General features: G+C 48.3%; 1 protein-coding gene across 2 annotated transcripts in view; it reads right to left on the bottom strand.

Moving 5' to 3' along the window:
- The window catches only part of LOC144136660 (uncharacterized), a 227,895-nt gene that overhangs the window by 57,019 nt on the left and 143,919 nt on the right, over window positions 1–26,957 (bottom strand). Inside the window, exon 1 of one of the 2 annotated variants that reach the window (XR_013315654.1) lies at window positions 7,536–8,082. The exons of the other annotated variant lie outside the window; for it this stretch is intronic. The gene's annotated coding sequence lies outside the window, so the exon portion shown is untranslated. Of the gene's footprint in view, window positions 1–7,535; window positions 8,083–26,957 lie in introns of those variants that run through there. 2 annotated transcript variants of the gene reach the window in all.

The raw sequence follows: 26,957 nt of genomic DNA on the forward strand, positions 1-26,957 counted from the left end.
AGTACGAGCGTAATAAGGTCATTGACTGGCTCGGAGGATATCGCGTGATGTGTCGAGACCTGTACGTAACGCTTGTTAACATGCCTGGCTAGACGAGTGTTCCTCAATCATTTGACTTTTAGAGAGATTGCTCACATCCCCGCGCATAATGTGGAGGCTCTTGGCACGCTTAGTGCATTTTCTTCGCTCAGAATAATCTGGGAAAGTCTACAGGACACGTGACCAGGGCCGCTCACGAGTGTGCACCGTGAAAACAATGGAAGCGTCTGCCAGGACATTCGCGCAGCTATGATTATGGTTTGGTTTATGGGCGTTTAACGTCCCAAAGCGATTCAGGCTATGAGGGACGCCGTAGTGAAGGGCCCCGGAAATTTCGACCACCTGGGGTTCTTAACGTGCATTGACATCGCACAGTACACGGACCTCTAGAATTTCGCCTCCATCGAAATTCGACCGCCGCGACCGAGATCGAGCCCGCGTCTTTCGGGTCAGCAGCCGAGCACCATAACCACTGAGCCACCGCGGCGGCTAAAACGCGCAACTATATATGAACGCAGAACAAGTAGAAAAGCGTGAACGAAACTAAACCTGCTCTCTGTGACGTCATCTACCCATACAAGGCCACTGGTCGGGGACACGCCTCAAATACGGTCTGCTCCTTCCCCTAGTGTTCCTGCCATGTACATGTATATAAGAACCACGACAACGCGGGCGATATACGCATGAATGCCATATCATTAGGTTGGAAGAATCGGAAACGCGTGAAAAGCCTTTTGCAAAGTCTGTCGTGACTTGCAAAATCACGGCGGACAAGTCGTAACTGCAAGTCTTTACTGAAATTTCTAAGATGATGTAGAGTCCAGAGAAACATGATGAAACAGCTGATAAAGTTGAAAAACACTTTCGTAGAAGTTACGGCAAGATGCCGCAAGCATACAGCATTCTCATTCGGGTAAAGGAAGCATTCGCGAGTGAAATGGTTCACGTTGGGCGAACTTCACGATGATCTCACCGAACAGTGACACGAACAATTAAGCCCTGCAGAAAACCAGCAGTCTGTCTGCCTCAGCTAAGTCTCATAGCGCCTATATACGTGCAAGATGGAAGATATTGGGAGTGATGTACTAACGGTCTTCAAATGGGGCAGGAAACAGCAAGACAGCTTGGAGAGGTAACATGATCCGCGCCCACCTCATAAATTTGGCCACCGCGGTGGCTCAGTGGTTATGGCTCGCGGCAGCTGAAATGAAAGACGCGGGTTCGATCCCTGCCGCAGCGGTCGAATTTCGAAATTCTAGAGGCCCGTGCACTGTGGGATGTCAGTGCACGTTAAAAAAAATTGCTGATGGCCTAGCTCTGTTAGGCCAGGATATACGTAGCGAAAGCGCGGCGACTTCTGGTTCGGAAGAGTTAACATGAAACCAGTGCATTCACTAGATGCGCCTTTATTCATGATTAAACTTTGCGCCGTCGTGGCGGAGTGGCAGCGTCTCCGCCTCAAACGCCAAAGGCCCTGGTTCGATTTCCAGCTTCGACACAGGTCTTTTTTTCTTATTCAGTGAGTGTGCTGGGGCTTCAGCGGCTCCCATAGATGCCGCCACCGAATACGTTGGTTAGCGGTTAAGAGCGTAAGGGCGGGTAAGGGCGGCTCCGCGGCGAGGCGCGCGGTGTGACGTCATGCCAGATGGCGCGGCGAGCGCGCGGCGTCCGCCCAACTGCGGCGGTTGCTAGGCAACGGCTCAAGGCCTATCTCTGTGCCTCCTCGGAGCACCGCCACAGCGAAATCTCAAGTTCGTGGCCAGTGTAGCTTTCGCTACAAAAGCCCAGGTGTTCGAAATTTCCGGAGCCCTTCACTACGGCGTCCCTTATAGTCTGAGCCGCTTTGGGACATCGAACCCCCACAAACCACTCATAAACTAGTGGTTGTTGTGCAACAAGCCTGACAGATTTTTTTTACAAGTCTCAGTGAAACCGTTCTTATTACGACTTTATATTCTACTCAGCAGTAACTGGGTATACTTCTGCCGCTGGCAACAGTGGCAAACGCGTCATTTCTCTTGCTGTTTAGGCCAAGGATCAATGTAAATATCGATACACTGAGAAGCTAATTATTACAACGTAATCGCAGACGTGGAATTGGTCATCATGTCATGGAACAGGGACTCCTTGTATTCGATGGCCTAGTAACCAATTCTTGAAAACCTTGAAACCTACGCTATTGCCACACTCTGGAGATTTCCACAACTAAAGCTCTGCTCCACCTTGTTATCGGTCTCATGTTTCAAACGAAAGTGAGTCATCCAGAGCGAACTGTGGAACTAGGGGGCGAGGGCGCCTATGGTGAATATCGATCTGGGAAAGGTTTGGGAGACGTATGCCTGCGGATAAAACCCGCTCACATTTGCTTCATGTGGGCAAATGCAGCTCGGGGGTAATGTCACCATGATTTGGGGCAAACCCCATGTCGACCACTGTCTTCGCTTCTGCATCACTTATTTCTGTTATACTACCTCGCTAGCCGGGAAATCTCACGAGAGAGGTGGACATGAACATAGTCAGCTGAGAAGTTGGTGCGCGAGATGACTTGAATAATGGGCTGTAGTGCCAGTGTGAGAAGACAGGTGTCGCTGGCATGCAGGGCGGACGAAAACGAACGTCGATGGGTGCTCGAGTCGTGGACGATGAGCGCCATCGCTAGGGTGGGCATCGCATGATAAGCGGTATGAGGTGGTCCGGAGATATATGTACCTGGAATCTATGAGCGATTAAACACTTATCACAAATACAATGACAGATTAGATTGGTGAGGGTCAAAATCAGCGCGCACACGTACTACTGTATCGGGTGAACGAGGGTTTCGCAAGCGAACCCATCAACAAATGAGGGTGGAAGTGTCAAACCACGGCGCAGGAAATATAATGCGCTGGTGGAATTACTAGTGGGGCTATTAGCATTACGGTAGAAGATTAAATCATTTGAAATGCGAACTCTAGGTGTTTGCAGCAGTAATTAAGGGTACTGGTACAATTGTCCATTGTAAGGGAACAAGAAGCCGTAAATTAACCTGCCGGACCATGTGGTACCGGGCAAAAGCCATGGCCTACACAGTATTACATAGAAGTCGAACATCTTGCAGGATGGAAAATCGAATTATTTAGTGGGCGGTATATGACACAATCGTCAGCGAAACAGAGGAGCAAAAAACCATGATCTGTGTCTTCGAGTATAACTCCAAAAAGGGAGAGGAAACATGGGGGCCGACTGTGAATTAGAGTAAACAAGGTGTTGACATTTCGTTAGGGATCCCCGGATCCATTCTATAACTGGCGGGTGAAAGGCATATAAGGCTCGAAACTGAAGAAGTAAGCGACTATGGAGGACTCCACCAGAAGCTTTCATGTGGCCCAGAAACGGCGGGACTCGGAAAGAATGTTTCGGCGCATGGAAGGGTGCAAATAATGATGGTATATACAATGCTTTGTTTGTCGCATGAGCGTCATTTTGAAAATGCCGCGTTGATTCTTCATCGTTCGTACCTTCTGTTTTGCTCTTAACCTGTCAGCTGTGCTGCCTATAATCTAGGTCGTACGATTGGTTTTCAGTGTATTTGATACCAAAAAAATAGGCTTCCAGATTTAAGTCCAAAAACGAAGAACAGACACCATGAATCGAACGCTACGCATTTATGTTCACCGCAACAGTGCAGCCTGCACTCTGCGAGCATCATATCACCTTAGTTTTTTTTTTTTTTTTTTGAGAAGCAGATCATGAATCTGGCCGTGGCCGCACTTACAATGCAGGCGTGCCTACCTGTTGCCATGGAAACGGCCACGCCTGCGCAACCTGCGCGCAAATGTGGCCACATTTCCTCGGAACAAAATGGCTACGCATACTCTGAATTACGTATTTCGTTATTTCTACGTTAGCCGCGTAGCTCTCTTGTTGTTTGTATGTGGATTGGAAGGAACTTTCACAGAAATGTTGTGGGCAACATCTTGCTCTCCGCTCGTCTTTCAAAATTCCTACGAAATTCTTCCTCTCTCTCGTGCTCTTTTTGTGAAGGAAAGTGGCGAACATCGGTGGAATGATCGTTCCTCTTTTCAGACGTATAAAACTCTGAGAATTTGACTCAAAGCCGTGGTGAGTTTTTGTTATCATGCACACTTGACACACGCCTCACGCCTCCTCCGCAGTTATGTTATAATGACGCCGACATTGTGGCAAAGCTAACTTGGAAAAGAGAGGGAATAAAGCACTATGTCCAGAGCAAAAGCATGGATGGTGGACACGGCTTGACACATTCAACATTCTTTGCGATGCACACGGCTGCCTCCTCACGTCCTGACGAATAAAAAAAAATGTGCTTCAAACAATGCACAAGCCTGGCGGCGTTAATTGGTCTCTCGTTTACTATAATCTAAATACATTACGGGTCTTACGGTTTTTTGGAGGGTAAACAATTAACATATTTTTTTATGCATATAGGTACACGAGTCGTTTACAAGTTATAATAGTGAAGGGCGAATCCAATCACCCGCAGATTCGATGGAGATGTATGAAGCGTTTCATTGCAGCAAAACTCTCTTAAAACTAACATGCGTTTGTCTCGTTTTTTTTTTCACTGTTCTCAGGCAAGCTTCAGGTGTGGGAAGCAGGAAATTAAACCTAAAAGGACCCCGTGCAAGATTTCTTCGAAAATATTTTCGCTTTCATGATTGGAACCACTTTCGCTATACTGTTGCAATCTGCTATCACCTCAAGCCAGAAGCCCATTTTTTTGTTCCATACGATAGAAGGACGTCTCTTAGCCCAATGCACTACGTCATAGCGTGACGGGACACCGAGATCTGTCTATGAAATGGTACGTTGAAGCAACTGCGCCGGCAATGGGCACCCCGGGACGGTCGACGCGGGCTACAATGGCTTTTTTTTTTTTTGGCCACAGATATTGCACAAGTAATAGATCGGGCTATGCAAGAGCTCACCGAAAAGTCACTTCAATGGACCTAATTAAGTGAACGCCCTGGTGCCTACGGGTATGAAATATAAACAGGCCGAGATACGTGACCATTAGAGCTAAGACTGCCGCCGATTTCAATAAACGATTATGCTACGATGCCTCGCTGCTTCACTGATGGTTCACGATGTAAAGGAGTGTATAACCGCCCAACGATAAGTCTTGCCAATGGACCTTATTAAGTGCTCTGAAGCCGGCGAGTGTAAAGTCGTGGAAAGTTGGCGCGATGGCCACCGACACGTGACCTTTGAACGTAACACTGGCGGCGAATCCAGATGGCACCGGTACCTGTGACAGCTCTTTCGCAGGAACAGGGCAGCAAACACTGCACTGCTGCAGCACGTGGTAAGTGCCACAGGAAATCGAAGACGCCGGCGTTTCCCGTCGTTAACACGCCTCCTAGCAAACAAGGCGCCGCCCTCCCACTCGCTTCGGAGTGCAGGCTGCAAATGCCGAGCGCACAGGCACGTTGCCACAGTCGCGGCCAACTTGAGGAAACGAGGATGATTTCGATCTTGCGCTGAGGATGCATACAGCCGAACACTTTGTGCTCACTGACTGCAACGCGTCCTTTATTTAACGCCCTTCATGTGCGCAGTGCTCGATGGATATGTTCGACAGAAGGAAACAGGAGGAACATACTGGCGCCACCGTCTGGACGCCATAAAAGATTCCACGGAAGCTGCCAATGTTCTTGAAACGCATTTTTCTGCTCCTTCTCATCAGGATGCTAAGTAGAGCTTACATCGGGGCTATAGTATCGAAGCCGAGCCAGGGACAAGCATAATGAAATCGACGCACCTCATAGCAATGAGGGATAAACTTTGTTTTCCTGCTTGTGGTCCATGCACATTTTAATGTCCCTAAGAATGCACAGTGTTACGGACATATCGATGCAGTAATGGAGGCATACAGAATAGAGAAAGTTGCCCCTGTATAGTACAATTGCTGTGTTCGATATAACGTGTTTGGGCGGTAATGACAACGACACCGTGCCTACATGAATAGGCCGTTAGCAAAGAGAATTGGCCTTCATGGCATTTCTCCGGCGTCTCTAATATTTTGTTTGTGCTTTGTCGGCACACACCTGAAGCAGTTTAGATTCAAAGCTAATGCGGCATGTCTGGCATGCATGCACCGAAGTAGAGGGACAGTGACTCATTTTGTTCACAAGTTTACAACGTTTGCAAGCAGGTCGTTCGTCGATACAAAAATGACTCTTCCGTCAATACCTCAACGACCTAAGTTGCACGCGAGGGTTACTGGACTGCATCTTGGCGCCTGTGAAGGATTGGGTTTAACATGCTTCCATGCTGTCCGAATAGTATACCTAGCTGTGTTAAACCTCTCTATACGTATCGTGGCATGAGTTTTGAGAGTCCTTTCCTACAAATAATGCACGACGCACAGCAAAATCGTAAGGCAAGTAGACTATTTAGTTGCCATTAGGAAAGTTAAAGGCGCACATAAGGGCTCCACATTCTGCATGAACCAACTCAGACCTGAACGCTTGTTGGCAGGACCTTGACAGTACAGTTTGGTGATCACTAAAAGAAATATACACTACATTTTAGCTAGAAAAGAAGGAAAGTTGCAAACGGTAGCCGATATAGTGACAACAGCTGAGAGAGAGTAATGTAGATTTCAGTAGCAAGTTTGCCAACTTTCACCTTATGTTGATGCAAAAAAAAAGAATGCGATTGTTGTAATGCAGGCATACACCGGCAAAAAGACAAGCTACCAGACCATTTAAAAATTGGGGTGGGAATTAACCATAATCAGGAGATTCCAATTCTTCTGAGCCCTGTACCGCCTGCAATGTCAATGTGGTCTGGTTTGACGGAGAAGTAGAGTTGCAATGCCTGGACACGCACCTTCAACAAAATTTCCGCGATCGTGGGTGCAGCAAGATTCTGCATGTCGGACTCTTAAGTATGCACTCAGTTCATGCGCTCACAGCCGGAGCTCGAGACTTCTCTCGCATGCGACCCTCTGGAAAACCGACGTGTCAGCCATTGCCTATCACGTGGGAGTAAGGCTGCAGATATCGCGCTGCGAGTGAGTCAAGATTAGTGCATCTGTCGAGGCCACACGAACGCGAAGGGCAACCTGCCCAGGCGGCGAAGGTCGCGAGCGAGCGGCATGCCCGCAATAACCCCATCGCGAATGGGGCGCGTGCCTCGTGCTTTGAAACTACGATTCCTCAGTTCATTTATGGGCGTCACTGTTTAGTTAGGCATCGTCTCATGACGCGTCGGCAAGGGATGTCCAAGCGCAGCAACCACCCCACCCCTTCCCCCCTCCCCCCCTCGACGACAACGCCGCGAGTCGCAGCGGCAGCGCGCGCGGCGCGTCGGTACACGTGGAACGTAGGTGCACCTCGGACCCGCGAGGACACGAATTTAGGTCGCACAGCGGAGAAGCGGACACAAATGCGCGGAACAAACAGTGAGAAACGCGGCGTGGAGGACAGCATCGGGTTAAGCAAACACTGCCGATAAGGCCGAGGTGGACTCACCTGCAAAGCGGCGCTGCTCGGCGTGCGGCCTCCGCCCTCGGTGGCTCGCGGCTGGCGCGTGGCTGCAAAAGCCACCCCCCCAACAGCGCACAGCACACACTGCACAGCGCCGGCACACGATGCCGCCGGCCACAGCACTGCACCACAGCGGTGCCCGCCGCCGATGCTGCCGCAGGTCGACGACGGGCCGCGTGGCGCGCGCGCCCCTCTTGGAAGCGCGGCCGGCCAACGGCTCTCCGGCGGAGCGAAAGGGTTGCGCCGGCTCCGTCTGGCTCCGCAATCCACGCCGCGGAACAGGCCCGACCGCGCCGCGGGCGAGCCACCGCGGCCGTCTGCTAGGCCTAACCGTTCAAACTAAGCTGCTCCCCTCGCTCTCTCTCGTCGCTCTCTCCCTCATGGCGGCGGGAGCGCCGTGGCGCGAGTCGGGGAGGAGAGAACCCAAACAGGCTTTCTCGCCAATGAACGCAGCGCGGCACCGCCATTTTTTATGCGTCCGTTCAAACGGGCCAATGGGGGCCCGCTTTTGGGCATTGAATGACAGCGCGCACTCGTGAAAATGGGGCAAGGAGGGTGCCAGGGGGTGGCGGGGTGGCGAAGGGAAGCAAACCCAAGAAAGGGAAGACTAGCCTCGAAACGGTGACTACACCGACGCGCGCGCGCGAGACGAACAAGAAAATGTACAGTTTCCGGTTCCGGCGGCGGCGGCAGAGCGGTTCTTCTATTCTTTTTTCCTTCCTCTCCCTCCACTCCCCCTCTTTCCTCCTCCCTTCTTACCATCGGTCGGCCGCACAGAGAAGCGTCTGGGTTTTTGCAGGCAGAGCGAAACCCGCAGTGCTCGCGCGGAGCGCCTGGGCATCTGTGTTTTTTCCCCGTCTGCGGCTCCCGTGTTACGCCACGAAGCCAGTTGTGCGGCTAGTTAAATGCTCCGGAGTGCTCGGAACGTGGGTACGTATGCGTGCCACCCTATTATCTGCATTCGCGCGAAGACGACGCGACCGCGCGGGCGGCCATCTTTGACGACGCCAAGCCCAGCGTCAGCGCTAAAACGTTGTCGCCCAAATGTCGGTCGGCTACGCATGTGGCGCGAGAAGAGGCGGCGATCTTTTTTTTTTTAACAATGCGGAATGCTGTGCACTGCCTGAAGCGTCTCGCGTGCTGCGGCGGAACTCTGTGCCCCCGAACGCGCTGCTCGCAGCCGTGGTATGTGTGTTTGTCTGTGTGTGCGCCACTACGATGCAGCTGGGCGTCGAGCGCCGAGTCGCACATCCCAGCAGTGCACGGAAGTTGTCATCTGAACCCGCACAGTTCTCTGTTCTGTACACGTCGGCGTGGCAGCTAGCTGGCCTAAGCAAAGTTCTGCACAGGTTTCACGGTAGCCAAACGAGTGCATACGTAACCCTGAAAGAGCGATGAGCGTAGTGCGGTTTCCATTTCCCGAGCGCGATTGCGTAGAAACCGTTACGCACCCACTCAAAACAGGGGTCAAGTTTCAATGTGTCGTTCGCTATTGCATCTTGAGAAAGGCGCGCAAATAAACGTTCTGGTTTATTTTAGGAGTTGCTTTTCTGTTACTGAAAATTTGTATTAAAGCCTGACGTGAGGAAATTTTCACAGTGGTTCTGAATAACGTGTAATTGCATGAGCCATGTGAGGTTGAAAGCGTACACGGCGAATGCTCTGCTTTGTGACTGTACTGGTCTGGTGATGTCTGGTTTTACCGCAAATCAGGAACGGGCGCTTTGCACGATTACAGATAATTAGTTTTCGTTTACGAATGCAAGAAACCTTCAGAGTACGCAAATGATACATAAAAAGCCGCGCACAAAAATCTACACAAGCTTTGCAATGCTTTTCTGCTTTTGTCTTTATAGCAGTGGGAAACTGTTCCTTGGCATTTATATTTGTGGCACATTACAAGAAACTGCTGTTAGTCGTGCACGCCTATCTGTATTGGGCTTGTCATATGATAGAAAAATTTGCGACTTCCTTAACTAGAAATAAGCAAGGCACACAAAAGTGTCAGGTGAATTTTCCCTGCCATGTAGCCATATGAATCAATAAGCAAAGAATTTGTTATAAATTAGTTTACTGAGTGATAAGGCTCCGGGTTATACGCGTAGTTCAATATGTAACGCGATAATGCACTAGATATTCGCTGCTGATTTCACTGCTCGTGTAGTTTGCATATGGTGATGAGGGCCTGAGAGTTACTTAGGTGCAGTGGATCACTTGCGACAGCGCCTTTGGCCAGCGTCATCCTATACAAGCGACTTGAACATGCCTGTTTGGCACTTCATCAGTGCATAAATATCGTACATACTGATGTTTTCTGCTTCAAAATCGACCGAGCTTGGACGCCAGCCTGATATGCATTATCGTAGTACACGCGCGCAATTAGCCTTTAGGCTAATTATAATTAGCCTTTTAGGCTTTCTGAACATCAATATAGAATTCGCATCACTATCTACAGTGATCTGCGAAATCCTGCTCATGTTGCCAACACTAATTTAAGCGCAAGTTGTAATGATGAAAGTCCATTTGCTTACATACATATAACGGTGTGTCTGCTTTACACTGTATACACACCGCTGTTGGTAATAGTGGCGGGAAGCTACACAACGCCGGAGAAATAAAAACGACCCGAAGATTAAAGAAACCGCGTTTTGGCACTGTTAGCTAATGCTTAAGTCCAAAGACAGATACAGAAATGTGAGCAAGAGTCCTTATTTGTCAATTTTAGCATCAAGGACGTAACCCCGAAAGTCTCGAATTTGGGAACGATTACTGAAGTGCAAACAAAAGACAATCGTCACTGACGAAAAAAAAATCCTTAAGCGGGTACGTTCAAACCCGTCCGTATAAGTATTGATTACAAAATCAGCGTGAAGGATAAAAAACAAGGACGCCGAGCACGATCGCAGCAAACCACAGCTATTTGTTTGTGCATGAATTTCACATGCATGCTGAGGAAATAAATATAAGGAGTAATTGCTGTTGGAGACTTTCTCATTTCATGAAAGTGGAACGAACCGCTCAATACTCATCTAGCACATACAGGGAAGAGAAAAATGTAGCACTCTTCATATTCTGCCTCTTCCTTAAATAATCCATAATTGCACATACTGCACTGCAACCGGGGAACGCCAGCAATTAAGTTCAGTACTGTGAAGAGGCTGGCAGTACTTCTCAAAACATCGCAGTATGTTCATCTAATCCTTCATATAAATGGAAGGCTAATTTTCGCCTTCACGTCAAATTTCACAACATGCGTATAATAAAATCAGCGCCGGAACAAAAAACTCGAGAAACATGCCACCAAGGGTTGTGGAAGGTTGTACGCCAGCCTCAAAAGCTTATGGAGCGCAGCCTTTATAAAGAAATTTCTGTGCATGCATATCGTGTTGCCTGACATTTACTGCAAATTTTTTAAATTGTGGAGTTCAACGCCCAGAGGCGCCACATGGGCAATGCAGCAGGGACGCCGTAGTGATGGGCTCCGGATTAATTTAGACCACCTGGGGTTTTTCACGTGCGCTGGCCTCGCACAACACACGGGCGTTTCGGCATTCCTCCTCCGTAGAAATGCGGCCGCCACATCTGGAATCGAAGCCACGACTTTGGGCTCAGCAGCCGAACGCCAAAGCCGCTGCTGGCCCACCGTGTAACATGCATGCACACTCGGAGCAAGGCTGCTTGCAAAGGCGGTGAAGTTTTATTCACCAGTGATACGTTCCACAACTTTTGCACACGGCTTCTAGTCAGATTCGGCGCATTGCATTCACTGATGCCTTTTGCGGATATATTAGGACACAACTTAAGAAAAAAGACAGCAGTTGCTAACACTGGATTGTTAACGTACGTGACGTCCTGCATGACTCCGCTAGCCAATAACAACTATGAACAAAATCAGCTTTTTTAATGTTTGTCGTTAATGAACAAGGCAGGTATCAAATTTCTAGAGCTTCTAATTTTTTTCTTGCGATTAGCTTCTGGTTTAAAGAGTTAGAAACGTTTTCAGAACGGACTGCTTTTTTGGTCGTGGGCAAATTCTGTGCGGCGGTCCTCAATGTGGACGGAGCTTGACTGCAGACTTAAGTTGTATCCGACTATAACAGCTCCAACTTCGTAAGCTCCTTTCGTATATTAAGCTCCATGTGCAGTCCTCTTATTCTAGTTTTAGTGTCGTGCTTTTTGTGTGTTTGAACTTTTTATTCATACGCTGGGTTTTGTGTCAGAAATCAGAACCTGTCCTGCGGAAAGAAATGCAGCGTAAGCCATGTATCCCACACATCACAAGAAAGGACTGGCAGTACAGACCCAGACATCCACTGAATGGTTTTGGTTAACGCATAGTGCGTATACCGTTGGCTTGCATGGACTAATCATTTCTACCACAAATTGTTTTGTTTTTACACCTTCTAAGAGTCGTGCTATAAAAGACGAGTAACTTAGATTACGTGTAAGGCAAAACATGCTTTCGCCGACTGTGCTTCGCATCTCATCTGGCGGGGCTGAAGTATCGCATGTACAATCTCCTGGCCGAACATGTGACTGCAGCCAGGGCGAAAACAGCAGAGGACCTAACCTTTTTTTGCAGTTATTTTGTTGGGTTATCCTGATTCTTGCGTTTTTCGCACTCGTATATCCTTGACGCGATGAGGCAGGGTGCCTGAAGTACACTATACACAGTAGTGCAGGTGACACCAAAAGCATAGGCTATACGTCATTCAGGACCCAATGCAGAAATAATTGTAAATTGTGGGGTTCAAAGGGACACTGATGACAGAAAAAAGTTGGCCTGTGTTGATAGGGCACTGGGTTCTGATCAAAAAGAGACCGTTATCGCAGAAAACGGAGCCTTTATAGCTATAGAACCGACCAGAAAAAAAAAAAACGAAATACAGGTGTCGCCATCAGCGGCCAATTTCGCAAGTGAAATGCGTGCGTCGACATCGATTTTGGGACGCGAATCCCGGAGCTACGCTAAGTATCCATTCACTTCAAAGATGGTGGCAACCCGTCCTTTTCGATAAGGACGTCATGAGTTTGAATCGTCTGGTGGGAAGATCTTTTAATGCAATTTTCTCGCCGATGAATGACCCCCCCCCCCCCTTTTTTTTTTCCTGCCGGACAAACGTCAACGTAGCCAGAAAGAGTTAGAGAATTAATTGTCAGTGAGAATAATAATTGCATGGAATTTCCCTCAATGTCCCGTTAACGTCCCGAAGCGACATATGAGCTATGAAGGACGCTGTATAATGGAGAGCTCCGCAGAAAAGATAAAAACCCGAAAATATAGATCGTATGTAGTAGGTGCTTGCATCCTCAGTTCTTCAGGGATTCGAGTACGTCATCCACCAGTTGTACTGGACGTTGGCAGAGACAGGGGCCGATAATTCTATAGGGGCGGCGGTCGTAATTGGCGCGCCAATTCAGGATTGGATTACGGCACCTCGACCATCCCTAAACACAAAACACTGCCCCAACTCCGAAATGAATGTCATCAAACACCTCTGGGAAGTCTGTAAATCTGAGGCGATGCGTTAAGGATGAAATCAGACCTATATCTAAATGTGCGTCGAGTGAGACACGAGCAGCTATGAAGACCACGGAAGACAGCGTTAACAAAGGCATACAGTGAGCTGTATAGGGTTGCCAGACTATAACGCTCGTCGGACTAATAAAAAAGGCTTGCTTGCAACCGTATGCGCCGCGTCAGGCCAGCGACCACGACAGCCCTGCATCGTCGGACCAGCAACGTTCGCGGGCGCCTGTCTCACTCAATGCCGAACCCTTCCTTCGTGAGGGCGCAGCGAATGCCCCCCCCACCCCCCCACCCCTTCTTTTTTTCGCACGCACACACAGGGCGCCTGCGCAAGTGGCCCGGAGGCGAAAGCTGCCCGTCTGGCGGGAACCCGCTCCGTGAGGCGCAGCCGCTTCGTGATCGGGAGGCGAGGGGTGGCCATAAATTGGCCGCCAGGCTTTTTCGAACGCGATGCATTACAGCACTATAGCTGCGACCGCGCCTCAGGCGACCGTGCACTTGTACGTCTCCCCCCCCCCCCCCCCCCCCTTCCAAGCTGAGCTTCGCGTGCACTGCTGTATAGAATCGCAAGCACTGCGCTCGATCATTTGTGAGGATAAGCTGGACGCTGTACAGGGTCTGGTTCATGTGGACTGAACCATTGGCGGGCTCGAGTGATACCGCAGAGTGTGGTGGTTGTGCAGCACATGCGCGGATATCACGCAACTCCGTCTGGAGGACCACACTAACCATCGGCCGGCGCACATTACGGCTCCCGAATCAATCCGCCGTTCGCCCGGCCCACAGTGGAGCTAAACCTGAAAGCTTAATTTACGACGTGAAGAGCGAGTTTTCTTGGGCGTATAGTTACAAGTGGTAAACCATTTATAAACCTTCTTGTTTTGATAGGGCGTGACAGCAATTCGCGCGGTGCGTAAATCAACGCTGTTAGTCTCATTTTGTTATCGGGATGCTGTCGTTTCACGTGCACGGTTGAATTCAACCGTTTAAACCTCGGCAGCGCAAATTTATTCTCTTTTCTCTTCTTTTCATCTTGATCCACTGATTTCTCAGAGCAGTCCACGAGGTTAATGCTTTTAGACTATATAGACTGCGGCGTGTCGCTGGATCCCTTATAAAAGTGGTCTACAGACAATCTATAGACTTCTTATAGACTCTTGCCTTCCTATAGATATTTCCTGGTGCAGGCAGGGGCTTATTATTTTTCATTCTTTTTATGTTGCCCCAACCTAACAAATGTCTATTCACAGTCTATAGACTGCCCACAGACAAAAGTCTAGTAAAATTGTATGGCTATAAATCTATAGATTGTCCACAGACTGTCTATAGGATTTCTGTTCTCTTTATACTATTTTCTAGGGTTTGTCTATAGCCAGTCTAAGGACTGTCCATAGACCAAAGTATATGGACAGTCTGTATATATATATATATATATATATATATATATATATATATATATATATATATATATATATATATATATATATATATATATATATATAAATGAAATGAGCGACTCGTTTTTGACAAACATGAAGGGAGCCACCTTGGTTTCGGCGACTGTTGGCTCCCTTCGTATGTATATATGAAGAGAGCCAATATATATATATATATATATATATATATATATATATATATATATATATATATATATATATATATATATATATATATATATATATATATATATATATATATATTCTTTATAGCCCGTGTTGACTGAGCTTCCAATGGGAATCGTCATTCTTTCGTTATAGCCATTATTTCGTTATAAACAGTTTCGTTATAACGAGATTCGACTGTACTGCCAACTTTCTTCTGTTCCTCCCAGACTTGTCATGCAGCAAACCAGAATAGCCTATGTTTTATTATTTTTTTTCTTATGCGTGCCTGCAAGTATGCTGCTATGACTTCGCCGAGGACCGCAGCCCACATGGGGAAATGTTTTCTGAAGATACTTCTTTCCATACATCCTTCCGCGTCATTAAGCAGCACATACAGTGTATATAGCCAGTGGCCGACAAAGCTTTCTATGTACCTATTACCCTTCGCATACCAGTTGTAGAAGAGCATAAAAATGAATCGGGAAAGGAAAGGTCATTATCAAAATGGATGCCCAAGGTCATCGTTATTAAATTAAGGAATTTGTTCTGCCTGTCAGAAAATTATTCATTTTCACTAATCCCCCTTTTTCTAGAAGGGTGGGGGGGGGGGGGGGGGGGCACGAAAAGTGCACTATAACAGAGTGATGGCTAGCGACTGTGGAACAAGTCATACTGAGACGAGGATAGAGTAGAAATGGGAATGGCCCTTGAACACGCCGCGTGCACGAGCAAAATGCACTCGGTAGTACGTACGAGGCCTGTTCACTAAGTTTAGCATCCTAGTCTGTAACGCGTTTAACAATTGGTCAAGTCCAAAGATTTCACATTCAAAAGAAAGTTTGAAATGTCCTCTTTCGAAAGAACTGTTCGTTTTTTACGTTATCCCCAGCAATAATGGGGCACTTGCATCATCGATACAGTAGTGTTTGCATGCCGTGAGAGAATTAAGAATGATGCTGGCTGCTGGCTACACGAACTACGCATTGCATTAGCCAACTTGTTGTCGGACACAAAGTGCACGTCCTTCAGATGTTCCTTCAGCCCTGGCGATAGCAACAATTCACACGGCGATACGTCGGGACTGTCTGGAATTCCAAATGGGTGCCTCATCAGCTGACAGTCGAGATGACAACGCTTGGCCACACACGTGTTGGGAGACAATGGAGCCATTGAAGGAGCTGCAGATCCGAGATGTTATGCCTCCCCCACCCTATAGTGCGGACTTAGTTCCACGTGACTTACTGCTATTGACAAAGCTGAAGGAACACCTGAAGGGCATGCACTTTGTGCCCGACAATAAGTTCGCTAATACAATGCCTAGTTAGTGTCGCCAGCAGCCAGCCTCATTCTTCCCTGACGGCATGCAAACACTATAGCGTATCGATGATGCAAGTGCCCCATTATTGGTGGGGATGACCGATTCTTTCGAAATGAGACATTTTCGAAAGCAGAAAGCAGACATGCTTTCTTTTTAATCACTGAATTTGAACAATTAATAAACGCGTTACAGACTAGGAGGCAAAGCTTACCGAACAGCCGAGTGGTATAATGCAACAATTCCAACAAAGTGTGCTTGGTGCACTCACATTTGGTGACTTTCTACTGGTGTCACTCTTGTTTTGTGAGTTCAAATAACTTCAACGCGTATGAAAGAAAAGGGACGCACGCAAGCACGCGCACGCACACTATATATAAGATTGAACAGCCGCCGTTAGATGACGTTCTACGTCACACTCGCGGTATTACAGGATGTGCTACGTCCGCCGCTATGGACGAGAGTGGCGCTGGTGAACACTCTCGCGGCTCGCTTACACGCAAAACATAAATACCCACGAAAGCAGCAGATTGAACAGCCGTCGGCGTAGCTGAATTTGGTAGAGCATCGGACGCGATATTCGGAGGTCGTGGGTTCGGATCCCACCGGTGGCATGGTTGTTTTTTCTGCTGCTTCATAAGCAATTTTCTTTAAGCAACAGGTTAATCGAAGTATTATTCTCCCATTCATTGGGTCTAAAAATTTAAAAAAAGAAACATTCCCCTATGCACCTTGGTTTCGGTAACTGTTGGTTTCTTAATGTGCGATTTGGCGTACTGACATTCTTAAAACGACTATTGCAAAATCAGCGTGAGATGACTGCCTGCACAAAAAGAAGTCGACAAGAAGACACGCTTAGCAAGTCAAACTAGGATACATCTTTTGGGATCGTACATTTCTATGCTACGCTCTTCAATATCTCTTTTAGCACCGCTTCAACGCGTTTTCGAAGATGAGCCAGAGCAGTTTTTTTTTCCAACAAGTGCTATGGATTAACGATAAATGCTGCGAGGGCGAAAGTGACCATTTTACTAACAGACAAAGGAGCGAAATATTTGATATTGAACATAAGCCATGGCACACTGCAGAGGTTGCTACAAACATACATGGTATGAGTGTCAAAATACGCTCCCAAGTATTTAAAAGAGTCCACGTATTGACCAGGGCTAGAAAAACAAAGAAAACAGTCATCAGTATGCAAAGACAGAGGTAAATCCATCAAGGCCTGTTTATGGGGCGATCGAAAGCGCATGACCTTTGTCCTAGTGGCGTTTACATAATTGTGGTTCTTGCGGAACTGCTTGACAGTGGCTGTAACGTTATTCATTGCTGCCATATGTTTGATAATAATAATAATAATAATAATAATAATAATAATAATAATAATAATAATAATAATAATAATAATAATAATAATAACTGTCTGACTTTACAACTTCCTCCGCGGAGGTCTCCGCGATGGCTGCCATGCAGCTACCACCCCCCGTATGCAAATACGCATGTTGCTCCGGTGTTTAGCACTATAATCCGGGCCAATGCATCTACAAAGGGCAACATGCATGCTTATGACGCGTTTTAGTGCAACGCTGCATTTATTTCCCTAGCGCGTAGCGACACATTCCACCATCGTGAGTTCCTGTTGCCTATTCTTTTCTTCCGATTTCTTTCTTCGTCTGACAGGTGCGTTACTGATGGTGTCGTTGTGCTTGTCACAGTTATAATTGGCGTCATTTTCGCCCGAGAGGACCTTCAAGTTCGAATCCGTTGAAATAAGGTGGGCAGAAAGAACTGGCAACATGAAAAGTGACACCCAGTCCCGTTCGGAGAGTGGGAGAAAACAACTTGAAGAAGCGACTCCTGTTGGCGTTGTTTCACACGGTTCGCCTATTTTCTTTTTTTCCCCAGCTACATACGCAGCGCTGGTTTTTCCCAGGCACTTTCGTCTTTTCTTTCTTTTCCTTTTCTGGGGCAGCATGCGAAGCGACCGTCCCTGTCCAAATGAGAGCGAGGCCCGTCGGGGCGGCCCGCGGTTATCGAACCCTGGCGCGTAGTGCAACACCTTGTCGTCGCCATGGAGGAACGGGTCCAGGCGTGGGCTATCGCGGCTATTATCGGGCCCTGCCGGGGAAGGGTGGTATAGGAAGGACGCCCGCGGGCCTCGTATCTGCTCCCCGGGAATGAAGCCACAAACCCCTTTGACGACGGGGTCAACGAACAGCCGTCCGGCCGTGCGCGGCTGCAGCAGCGGCCGCTTCGCCCGCCGCTGCCGCTAGGCGCGCGCGTCAACGCCGCGCATGCGCAGTGCGGTGGCCACGGCGCCTCGGAAGGTTCCCGCGCCGCCGAGGACGGCGCGGATGCCTCGGAGTGGCGGTGCGTCGATCGCCGTGCGCATATTGCAGCATAGGGAATTGGCGAGCCTCCCAGACTTTCCAGAAACCCTACATATTGCGTACACTCTCTGCCACGAGGGAACATCACGGCGTAATACACAATGCAAAAAAGAGCGCTAACGAAGTTGGGGAAATGTCATACCACTGTTCCTGCATTTGTATGGGTATTGTCATATTTTCACAGTAAAATAACGGTACCTCCTAGTACATTCCATGATAAGGTAAGCGAAGCAGGGGACGGAATAATGATGTCGCCGAATGTGATTAGGGAGTTTCCGGGGATACACTGGCCGCAGCTGGCGCAAGGCAGGGTTAATCAGAGACCCTTTCAAGTATGCCACAAGTCTCTACTCGCGAAGAGAATCAAATGACGCTAGCATCCGGTTTGTTTAGCGTAGCACTAAGTGTTAACGGAATTAGAAGAGGGGAACGCGGTAAATGCTCAGTTTCGCCTTGCTGTTTGCAGTAGTCATGCGGCTGAAGTGACAATCGCAAATGATTTTGCGCTTCACTAATACATTCTGCAGGAAGAAGAGTGTGCGGCAAATTTTTAAGCCGTTACCATCTGTGTCCTACGCTAAACCGTCCTGCAAAAAGCCCATGGATGATTAGCAGTAAATGGTAAATAAAAAAATAACAAACTTATGCACTGCGCGCCCAATGACTTTCGGAGCCGAGCGTGAGCAGATTATTCGTCCATTCGACTGCTCCTTGTATGCCTTATGTATAGGGTCGCGAAGAAAGAAGTGGGACTACTGCACTGCATTAGATCTGTATTAGCTCGCTCTTTAAGGTTACAGCGCTCAGATGCTGAGCACGTCGATGAGTGCAACCTGTGAGAGATAATAGACTTGAAAGTTTGAGTAAAGTGTGGCGCCCTTTTCTTAAATGACCTAGAGGAAATGAGTTACAGACACATAATTAGAGACAATGACGTTCTTGTTTTTGCATTATCATTAAGCCGTCGACCTTAAAGTAGTCAACGGTCATCCCCAGCTTTAGCCAGGTGGTACGCTGGAAGACGTTTTCGTGTTTGCGGTTATGCAAAGTCTAGGCGAACGCGCTACGCCGGTGTGTACAAACTCCACAAACTTACGTCCGAGCCACTCATGAGCCAGGAAAGGCTTACGCCTTAAAAACACACTCGTAACCGATCCCACGTATGCAGTATGACATCCCACGCCCACGTATGACATAAGTCGCGGTTCATACATTAACGTTTCGTGAGACGGGTTGGACCTTTTCTGCCTAATATTTAATTTTAGTCAGAACATAAGCGATGTTGTCGTTCCAGCTGCTATTTCCCTCTGGTCCGCTTTTTAGCCGTGATGTCTTCCTTTTTCTTTTTTTCTTGCGTATCCTTTGCCGACATTAGTTTCATCGCTTAGCCGCGCAGCGATTCTAGACAGCTTCTCAAACAAGGTCTTGAGTTCGATTCCCAGTCGTGGCGGACGAATTTCATTGGACGAGGCGAAATGCCAAAACGCACCTGCACCGATGTTCAGGCGCACGTTGACGAACGCTACAAATCTGGAGCTCAGCTCGGTGCACCTCGTCTGCTTCGGCAAGTGCACCTCTTCGTCAAGCAACGAATGGCTAAACGCTGTATATAGGCTTGTAACAAGTTGGAACAAGAAAACCTCTTGAAAACTTGTTCAGCTACAGGTTTACAATTACTACGCTTTACGGGACTGCGTAATACGCTACGTACCGGTGCATACCAAATGTAGTGAATGAAATTACTCTTATCTAAGGCCAGCAATGAAATCAGCTTGGTGGCCATTCCCCGCATCTCGCATTCTTTACATGGCCTGCAACGACCGGGCCGCTCTCTGCTATCATTATTCTTTCTCTCCGCCCCATCCCTGACGACGCGAAGGTCACCACATAATGCCTAACTGTTTGGCCCCAAATAACCTCTTCCGCTCGCTTTGGGATAGCCCGCTTTGTAGAACAGCGATATATGAAGAATTGTGAAGCGCAATCTCATTTTAAATGGTTACGCAGATCTTTTGGAGATGTCGGTCATTCAGTGACGCACCTGCATCGTTTACTGCACCCGTGCACATTTCGGGCAATAGGAAGTGCGACTGTGAGGACAGTGTCGGAAAATTAATTCGCTGTTTTATTTACTTTACATCACTGAAAGCAATGAATAATAGCAGGGAGACACAAAGTTTCGTTTTAGGCCACATAAGTGGCGAATTAGTACGCAGACATTAGCACACTGTACAGCGTAACTGAAAGCAGGAAAAGGCAACATGATGTCATTGATAGAGGAAACAAGGGGGGGGGGGGGCTGCGAATAAATACATGGTTCAGATGGTACGAAACTATCTGCTACAGTGTACCTGGCAGACCAGTTTTGTTGCTTGGGCACACATAACGATCTGACCGCTCTGCTGACTTTACGTCACGTTGTGCAGCACTTTGTGTGTGTGTGTGTGCGTGTGGGCGCGCGCGCGCGTGCGTGCGTGCGTGCGTGCGTGCGTGCGTGCGTGTGCGTGTGTGTGTGTGTGTGTGTGTGTGTGCGCGCGCGCGCGCGCGCGTGTGTGTGTGTGTGTGTGTGTGTGTGTGTGTGTGTGTGTGTGTGTGTGTGCGCGCGCGCGTTGATTTTTTATTACTGTTCATTTGTCCCCTTTTCATGTAATACCCAAACAGGGACTCTTAAAGGTTGATGATGATAATGACGTAATTATTGATGGCAGCGGGTGGTGGCCAGACGTCATACTTTGGGTTAGAGGAGAATTTGCGAGAGGCTGCCGCACGATCAGCACTGTTCTTCAGCGCAGAATGTTAACTTTGTGCTTGGAGTAAGACTACGAACCTAGACCTAGGACCAAGCATCGAGGCGACAACATCACACGAAGGTTATGATTGTGACATCACACGAAATGACTGTTAGACCTTAGCTGAGGTCTAGGGTTGAAGTCAGAGGGTCGAAAGTAAATTTCTATTTTATTTTTCATCATTCCAAATGATTTGTTCGTGTTCAAGGCATTATAAATGATTCAGTAGCTGGCAACCTTCTTATTTATCCAGCCCACGCAAAATGAAGAAAAAGGAGAATAACCCCAACACATCGGGCAAAACCCTCGCCAAACCCTGACCTTTCCCCTCTCGTAGGTGTGTCCCACACAGAAGAAGCCAGGAACAACAGCAACCGGGCAAGAAGTAGCCTCGACAGCAAGGAGTAGTCCTGTCGATAAAGTACACTCTGGAAATAATCACTTATATTTGGGAGCCGCCAGCCGAGTCCCACTGCTTTCCGTCTTTCCGGCACAGTAATAACGGATATAATCGGCTCCATTTCGCGTCATCAGTGTCATTTGGCCGCCATCTCCGCCGTGCAGTAGTAGTACGCGCACCGATTGCGGCGGCACTTCCCTTCCCTTCGGCGCTTACCTCCTGACCCCTTCGTCTTTACTCCTCCTCCTCTCCACTGCTCTCGCGGGGTCCCGCTCGCTCGCGTCTGGCGAGGCAAGGTCAGCCGCCGTCTGCTGCCGGGTTTTTCTCGCCGCCCGAACGGCAGCAGCCGCGGCGCGAACTAAATAAAAGCGAATCGTGAAGTCTCTCGCTAGAAGGATAGAAAGAGGGGACCAAGAGGAGAACACGAAGAGGAGGAGGAAGTAAAGAGGCAAACGAGCGATCCCCCGGCGGACGCGACGGCGCGCGCGCGCGCGTTACTACCGCCTCGCGCCATCGATTTATTTTGCTGCCCTGCCATTGTTGCGCTTGTCTGGCTCGGCGCGTTCGGGGGCTTCCGTGGATGGCTGTGCTGATTCTGCTGCTGCTGCCGACGCCGCGCGAGACGGCGTTCGGTTACGGCTGGCGCGGGCACTGCGCTGCTTTCAACTGACCGTGGCCGCTGTCCACCACTGTTCTCGAACTGGGCGCGATCTATCACTCGGAGAAAGTGTGCGGGCACATAGTTGTTCCTTTTCTCGTCGTAGTTAAGCAAGTATCCCATACTTGATGTGAAGTAGGGGTGGTCGAAACTTAATCTCGCTTCGCTGGATTCCTTAGCGCGGCTGGCATGTGCGCGGGAGCAGTCACTATGGCATGACATGGCATGGCTTGGCCGGGTTAGTTGGTCTTTATAAGGGGACCATGAATGGTGACAGCGAAGTTCCGCTGCTCGGGGAGCACGTGGGGGCATTTAGGGAAAACCATGTATGCGGTTGAAACAGCTGGAGGTTGAAACAGCTGGATATTGAAGTATCGTAGCATATCGGGGACAAAATGCCTGGGCAACTATACGCGTGGCGGGAAATGGAGGAATTGTCTAGCACGCTCAATGTTCATCGAACACTTGATGTGGAGCTGCACCACAGTGTATTCCTAGAACTTTTTTTTTTTTAAGGAAAAGGAAGCCAGTGCGGTTTCTCAGGTGAAAATTTCTCCCCCTTGGAGGGGGGCTAGATATAACCCATCAGGTTGATTACTTTGTCAAATTGTACGGCGCCCTATAGGCAGTACCTTGACTTACTTGCCAAGCTATGCCGTCGCCTTACGGAGCAGCTTAACTGGTTTTTCACGCTCTACCGACGCCTTAGGCAGCAGCATGACTGTTTTTCAAAACTGTACTACCGCTTGACTAATTTAGATAGCTAATTTAATAGCTTGACTAATTTCTCAAGCACTGCGAGCACCCTACAGGGGAAGAGCTTGAAGCTGGGGAATGGCACTCAACGTAAAAAAATACGCGTACATGTGACGTTTACACGAGAGAAGATACATCGATCTACTGTATACACGACAATGTTGTTCTAGATAAAGCCGCAGATGATAAATATTAAGGTGTATTTCTCACCGCAGATTTACGCTGGACAAAACAAGTAAATTATATTGCATATAAAGCATCATCTATTATCGGCTTCCCGCGAAGCACTTTCAAACACTTCCCAAGAGACATGAAAGAAAAGTTACACTTTACATACGTACGATCAGTGCTTGAATATGCCCGCATTTGTTGGAATCCGTACGCAATGGACCATATCATTATCCTGGCAGAACTTCAAAACACGGCTGTCCGGTTTGTATCCGGCAATTATGACAAGCGCCTAAGTATGATTAATACTAAACGGTTACTCGCCTGACCTGATTTAGAGCATCGGCGAAATCTTCGCCTCACGTTCTTTCATAGTAGTTACTATTTCCAAACAGACTTAGATCGTGATCAGTATATAAAACCGGCCACATATATATAACAGAGAAGGGACAGAGTCAAGGAGTTTCCATATGGGAGTGACACTTTTCATCTCTCGTTTTTCGTTCGAACAATTCTTCGATGAAAGTTTTCATCACCTGCAATTCTTTCAGCCTCGTCAAACAATGCATTCTTCTACGCACTGAGGGCTTAATCTAGCAATGCATACAAGTGTTTTTTGTTGGCGTATTACGTTCATTGTACATACTAGTGTCTTGCATCCCTCCAAAGCCCTGCTCAATGCCATGAAGACGATGCAGATATTAAATAAATTAATTAAATTAATGTGTACCGTCGCCCTGCTAGACAGCATATTCACTGTTTTGTCAAGATGTTCTGGCGTCCTAGCCAGCAGCTTGACTGATCTGTCAGAGTGCACCGGCGCCCAAGGCAGCAGCATCACTTCTTCGTCAAGCTGTTGTTGCCCCTGGGCGCCGGTACATTTCGTATTCTCGCGTTCGGTCGAGGGCTGTCACCTCCACCGATCCTGGAGCGTCGGAAGCTTCAGTGCACTTTCGAACTGGCTCCACACTGACATTGCGATCCTAAAGACTGCAAAAAAAATTGCATTTCCGAAATTCATGATCTAAGAATTTATATAAACATATGATCAAGTGGGTCTCTCTCTCTCTCTCTTGAAGGAGTCTTTTGCGCGTTTGCTCTGTCAACTAGTAGATCAGTTAGTGTTAATGCGAAAAAATATATAGCACAGTGAACTTAATGAAAAACGGCATGTCCACCGCGCTCGGTGCAACATTAATTTGCCTGATTCTTTCCTACCGTATACTGGAATCAAAACTATTACCCTTGATATGCTCATTATAACATTCTCCTTCAGCGGTTCACAAGCAATTCGAGGGCGAAAGGAAGAGTTAATTCACGCTTACAATAGCAAAAACGGCGACGCCGCATAGTGGTCTTGGTGCCCACTGTAAAGAACATCTGGCTTGTCGAAATCTGTCAAGACCACTGTACTGCGACCCTCATTAATTTTGCGCTGTCACCAATGCAACCTTGCCTACCCTCTGTGTACCATTGTGATTCGCGTCTAGCAAGAAAAAGCACATGCCGGAAAGCAACCACACTCTGTACATTGTACCAGTGCAGACGAAGAACGCCTGGAACTCATCTGACACGTTCCGCGAGCATCTTAGCCCTGGAAGAGCGGCAACGGCTCGAAGCGGGGTTGAATCAAGGAGAGGGGATGAGGGAGGGGGGGAGAGAGAGAGAGAGAGAACCGCTGCTACGACTGCAGGGTCAACGGCACTCGCACGCCCCCGTCTCGGCCGCAGACCCTCGCGCGCGACTGCTGCTGCTCCTCAGGCGGGCTCGCGGCAGCGGCGGCGGCAGCCTTCATCATTAGGCGGCCGGGACTCGTCGTCTGAGCCCGCGCGACGAACACAGTAATCAGGCAACAACAACGACGAACTCGAAGAGCGCCGTAATTGCTGCAGTATACGTACGCCGCCTCGCGCCTGCCCAAACATGCACGCGCGCGGGCCGACGTGCGCGCAGCGACTCAGACATGTGCGTGCTGTAGCCATGTTCGGTTCAAGTGCACTTGAGAGGGGGAAAGAGAAAGGGGGTTGGACCCACTAGACAGCGTGTCTGCGCAGGCGGGACGAGACCGGGACCGCCGACATACTGCTGGTGATGCCAACGCGCAGCGGACCTGCATGTCTGTCTGGCGGGCAGGATGCAGCAGCACGGAAAAGAAAACGCAGTCCGAAAGGAAACTCGGGATGCGTGGTTTTTGTTGCTTAACCTGGCATGTAGCGCAGATGGTGCCCAAATTTCGCGTGTTTCAGTGCATCGGAGACTTATGGCGCCCCCTTCGTTCGTGTCATCATCTATAATGGTCCTGTTCTGCTCCGACAGATGGAAGCGATGCAGGAAACGGCGTCATTTTGCTGCTTGCGTGTTCGCTGTCGTGCATTACCTGTGGAGCTGTAGCTACACCGTACTGTAACCCCTGTGAAAGCATGAGCTTCAGTAATGAGCCGCCGCTTGTGGCAAGGGGTAACGTCACGTCTATCATGATGATTAACATAATGATCCCTGAGATCGTCACAGAGCACCGAGGAAAGCACTTTGACCGCGCCGTTAATGTAAGCCACTGAATAATTTCCGCGCTGCTCGAGTTCAACGTTTTTCTGCAGAGAGAAAGTTCTCCTATGCATTGGAAATATCACTTTATTGTATAGAAGAGCTGGTAAAGTGTTCGTTGTCCAGCCAGCAAGGACTTCCTGGACAAAAAGAGCGACGGGACATTCGTGTGCTTCTTGGGCACTGTTCGCTGTGCACTTAATTTCGTTTCGCTATCTTCATTTCGGCCTCTAAAAAGTGCAGCCCGACACAGCACGACGTAATCACGAGCGTCTCTGCCACACAACTCCTGTGTACTGTGGCTAAGCCAGGCGCGTCGCCGCCAAATGTTGTCAGTGGCTCACATGTAGCAGCTGTCGATATAAAGTGGGGTTACTAGAGCTATCGTGGCTCTAGTGCTATATAGTAGACAGAATGCCTCCTTTGTGTGCGAAGTAGCTCATTTTCGCATGTAAACGCATGTCTGAAATAGTTTGTGCAGTGTTGACGAGCCCATTCGCATTGCTGAAGATTTAGCTGCACTCTCCGCGTGTGCACTGTACTATCTGCAAGCTGTCTCGGGCTACAAAAGCAATGTTCAATTAGCACTCATGTTTCGCGCTTGTTTCCTTTCTTACTGCGCAGATGGCGTCCCTGTGCCAGCCAAGGAAGCAGTACATGGGCAGCTGTTGTAACCGCCTTTTCGTAGGTAACAATTGCATGCTGAATAAACTACCTTTTTCTCACTGCACCTAAGTGTCGTGTTTCCATCTTCTCTCCCATGCATCAGGAGCCTCCAGCACCTAGCCGCTATTTCCGGTAAAATTATTTTAAGCTTTAACAACAATGGATAGTTAGAAAATGTATGGGCCTTTTTGTCTCTTGAAGAAACTAAACGCACTATTATTGTAGTCAGTTACAGGGCATCCCTCCAACCGAGCGTGCATTTGCGGGTTGAAGAAATATGAAAAGGAACGAATCATTAGCGCGCAGTCATCGATTCCTCCCTCAAATATCAATCAGAAGTATACTTTTTGCTAGTTTTTCGGATGAGTGTTACTTTATATATAGACACGCATGGGGCATATTATGGCTTATCTAAGTTGTATGCAGAAGTAAAAATAGATAGGTTTTTAAAGTGTGAACTAAGGGACAGGGAAGCCCTATCCTTCCCATATATTTTGGGGCATGTTTCTGTACTTTTTTGTTAACAGCCAACAGAGATAGCAGCTACCTGTGTATATGATTTTTATCGTTGGTTTATGCTCTTTCGA

Source organism: Amblyomma americanum, chromosome 6 (assembly GCF_052857255.1).
Source record: "Amblyomma americanum isolate KBUSLIRL-KWMA chromosome 6, ASM5285725v1, whole genome shotgun sequence".
NCBI lineage: Eukaryota > Metazoa > Arthropoda > Arachnida > Ixodida > Ixodidae > Amblyomma > Amblyomma americanum.